This window comes from Corvus moneduloides, chromosome 1 (assembly GCF_009650955.1).
Source record: "Corvus moneduloides isolate bCorMon1 chromosome 1, bCorMon1.pri, whole genome shotgun sequence".
NCBI classification, from domain to species: domain Eukaryota; kingdom Metazoa; phylum Chordata; class Aves; order Passeriformes; family Corvidae; genus Corvus; species Corvus moneduloides.
Genome location: NC_045476.1, coordinates 155552281 through 155556623, shown reverse-complemented (window position 1 = coordinate 155556623; position 4343 = coordinate 155552281). Strand labels below are relative to the sequence as shown.

Sequence of the window (4343 nt, the reverse complement as noted above, 5' to 3'; positions counted from 1 at the left end):
GGAGTTAACTGGCACAAATTAATGAACCTGAAGGTAAAACAACAAAAGTTAGTGCCTTCCCTCTGCCACTATAAATCAACCAAATGAAATTCCCTTAGAGGGACACACAGGTAAAGGATATGAGAAGATCCTGTATTTTCTCTTAAGTATTATTACATGTTAAATAATTTTGCACAATGTAACACCTCTTGATAATTTATGTTGACAACAAATCATGATAATGTCTGTAGCAGACAATAAGTAGGAAAATTAATTTTCTATTGCAAATAGAATTTTTTGCTGAATTATGACAAAGGAAAATTTGCTGCAATGTAATGAGATGCCTGAATGTCTGAATGATAACTGAGCATATGTTTTTTCCTTAAATGACTCTGTTTAGGCTATAGTATTTAATGTTTGCGGTCAGCATTACACCTCACATAAAGACTTTCCATTCGCTGAAGTTCCAGTTTATCTTTCCAGCTGGCTCATTTGCTACATTGTTCTACACTGTTCTTTTTTTCCTGCAATCAGTCATTAATATTGAGCTTAACCTTTAGCAAAAAGAAAAAAATAACATGAAAAGCCATAGCCAAGGCTGGTCAGTCAATGTTACTCAAGTTATATTAGTCTGAAGCACCCATTCAGCTGAATCCTTCAACAGAGTCCTAATTACAAGCACAGAGACCTGCACTCTTTCATTCATATGAATAAGCACTGCTGATGAGTCTGGTCATATAGAATCTGTGAGGTCACTGAGCTGTAGGCCCTCAAACAGCTCCTGAATCATGGTCAAAAGGCATCACAAGGCAGTGCTAAACAAAGCCACTGATCTTCAAAAGGCTAATAGCATTACTAAACAAAGGTGATGTTGTTAACAAAAACAATATTGTCAGCAAAAAAAATCCCTTTTAACCAAAAACATTCTTTCCTGAGCTCAGTTAATTACAAGGATCATCAAGGGAGAAGTTTGTGGCTCACTGCCTTAAGAAGTAAAAACTGAAAGTATTAACCAAATTTCAGAAGACGATCATTAATTGGAGAAAAACATTTGGGAGAAAAGAGAGGCAAAAGGATAAGAGGTTTTGTTTCACATGTGAGGCATGACCAGATGAAAACAGGCTATAACACTGTAAAAAGTCCTATTTCCTGCTCAAAGTAGGGTGAATTCTTAAGAATCAGAAGGGAAAGGCCCGTGTGAGAGTTTCATACATTCATAGTTTCTGCATCAATAGCTCTTGATTCATTACTAGTTATTCATTCCTTTGCTTTCACTCACTGAAAATTTGGAAACTCTTGAGAAGGAGAAGATGGAGACAGTTTTTTCACATGAATGTATTTTGTTCTTGGAAAGAGAGTCATGCAGTAATCCAGAACATTTTCTTCCCTCATTTAAACAGTCTTTTTTTAAACTGATCTTATTTTCTGCCCAGAAGCTACAAACAGCAGAAATCACTTTATGGGTGGGAAGACATATTTTTTGAGACTGACCCTTGGAGAGGGTCTTTTTGAATGGTGTGGCTGATGGCAGCAGACCAGTTGTTGTGTGGGTAATCCCTCCTCATGGGATCAAGTCTTTGTCAGGACAGGATTTTTCTCTGAATTCTGGGGCATGACAACTTCTCTCACCCAGGGGAAAGGAACAACTTCCCTTTTGTTCTTACAGGAAAGCCAGAGACACAGATCATTACTGCCATTCTCAACATACAGGATCAGCTTTGAATACAAACAACAGCTGGACCAAAAAATGACAAAGCATTATTATTATCAAGGAGCTGAAGAAAAGGCCAAATCAAAAAGTCAAGTCCCTCTAGAAATGAAGAACTCTTCATTTCTACCGACACTGGGATCAATAGCAGAGTTTGTACCATGCTTGCATGCTGCCTACCACAAAAAGGCTCTGATACACTGATAATACAGAGATATATTAACCTTATTGACATAGCCTGTAACAACCAAGTAATTGCTTATTGTCCTTGTTCTGTGATAATTTCACCCAGGAATCATGTCTGTGAGTGTGACACAATGTGCTTTTCCTCCCATAAGTCTTCTAAGTTCTCTCTTAACAAGTGCATATGTGAGTGATAACTCACACACTCTTAAAGTACATTTTGGCTGTAGTGTGGAAATGATGCTTTCACAAATGCAGTAAGATTTTAGGAGAAATATAGAAAAACTTTTAATCAGAAGTTTTATGGACAGTTTTGGTTAAGTGAAATATAATTAATCGTGTTGTACATAATTAGACCCTGACTAGGGCATGGCAGCTGGCAGTCTTCTGCTCACAAAAGGTTTTGTGGGATCATTTATGGTTATGATTAAATGGTTAAAATTAGAAGAGCTCTTTCATCCTGTGTGTACTGTTGTGGATTAACCTTAGCTGGCAACTCACCCACCAGTCACTCACTCACTCCCCCAGTGGGATGGAGAAGAGAATCAGAAGGACAAAAGCGAGAAAATTCGTGGGTTGAAATAAAGACAGTTTAACAGGTAAAGCAAAAGCCACACATGCTGGCAAAGCTGAACAAGGAATTCTTTCAGCACTTCCCATGTACAGGCAGTGTTCAGCCACCCCCAGGAAAGCAGGGCTGTATCACCCATAGTTACTTCCAACAGTGACTATGTTTGGAGTCACTGTTGTGACTATCACTCCAAACGTCCCACCCCTTCCTTCTTCTCCTCAGCTTTTTATGCTGACCATGACACCATATGGTGTGGGATGTCCCTTGGGTCAGTTGGGGTCAGCTGTCCTGGCTGTGTCCCCTTCCAGCTCCTTGTGTACCCTCGGCCTCCTCGCTGGTGGGGTGAGGAGCAGAAAAGGCCTTGACCCTTTCTCAGCACTGCTCAGGAGTAACGAAACATCCCTGTATTACCACACTGTTTCCAGCACAAATCCAAAACACAGCCCCATACAGCAACTATGAAGAAAATTAACTCTGCCTCAGCCCAAACTAGCACATGCATGACCATACCTACACTTGAGAAAGACTTCCAATCAGCCAGTTAAAGGGATAGAAAGAACAGCTCCCGGAGCTAGAACAAAGCACAAATCCATGTTGAAGTAATGCACAATTTATTTACCACTTTACGTTGGGGTCCAATAACCATCCTAACTATGCAAGGGTATTTGGCTGGAATTTGCCCTTCCAATAACAAGTCTTGAAGCAAAGAAGGCACACAACCTTCTTGGCTTGTAGTTATTGCTGGAGGCAAAACAAGGGGCAACCACCTGCATTATATCTCTTCTAAAAACAATGTGATTACATAATACTGTCACTCTTTTACAAATACCATTTTTTCCCTAAGTTTTGGTATGTCCCCAGCATGAGGAGACCTGCTTGGTGAAGTACTTGCTTGGCAAACCAAGCCCAAGGAATTCAAATACTTGGGCTTTGCTGAAAAGTGCAATAAGAAAAAGTGTTTATCAGCGGTGCCACTCTGTGCAACCATACATTCCTCAGAAATTCCGGTTCACATCAGTTCCATAGGGCCCCTAATTCATCTGTAGCTAATGGGTAATATTTACTGGTACTCACAGAATTAAGTGACTGGATACTGATCTCAGATTTGGTTCACCATGACTCATAGGGGCTGACCTGTCAGAGCAGACACCGTGCAGGTACAAACTGAAGCACTACACTGAAAGTACAATAGCAAAACTTTAAAAGGGCGTTATCAAAATTGGTGAGTTTCTTACATATGCATACTTTCATACATTCTTTTGCTGGTTTTTTGGTTTCAAATGGGACTGCCATTTCTCATCCAATATATCTGTGGTTAAAACCATAATATCTGGTAACAACCAGATCATAAAGGAAGCACTCTTGGAGGCAACAAGGAGATGTCAGAGATCGCAAAGGAAATGTTTCAAAGATCAATTTTGCTTATTTTAGAGGAAGGTATGGTCTCAAGAAGTCTAACTGCAAATTTATTTAATATTGAACAGACCACAGGTCAATATTTAAAGGAATAAGGGGAGTTAACTTTCTATTCAAGGAGGTGCCAAATGGCAAAACTGAAATGGTTGTATGCAAACGTAGATGTATATATCTATGTGACAAGCCACTTCTGCCATGGTATTACAGATCATCCCAGCACAAGTTTGTTGCAATAAAGAGATTTTGACCTGATTAGCCACCTGGCAAATGCCAGAAAATTCAATGCCAAAATTCATAGTGTGATTCAAATGTAGTTTAAAAAGTGAATGGATATGATAAAAGAATAATATTCCACATATTAGTATCTTCTCTTTTTATAGAATGTTATCCAATTATTTCTCTTTTAATATTTGATCAATCTGAGGCACATAGTGTCAAGAAAGTATATGCAAAGAGAGAAAACGTACATGCATTTATTCAGCATAT

The 4343-nt window shown here is 39.0% G+C and overlaps 1 long non-coding RNA gene across 1 annotated transcript; it reads right to left on the bottom strand.

The window, feature by feature from the left end:
* Positions 1 to 1294: 1294 nt before the first annotated feature.
* On the bottom strand, positions 1295 to 3691 carry LOC116450601. Its single transcript, XR_004242863.1, has 3 exons — positions 3516 to 3691; positions 2952 to 3012; positions 1295 to 1714 (listed from the first exon to the last, which is right to left on the bottom strand). It is a non-coding gene; the product is annotated as an uncharacterized LOC116450601 (long non-coding RNA).
* Between the last annotated feature and the right edge of the window lie 652 nt (positions 3692 to 4343).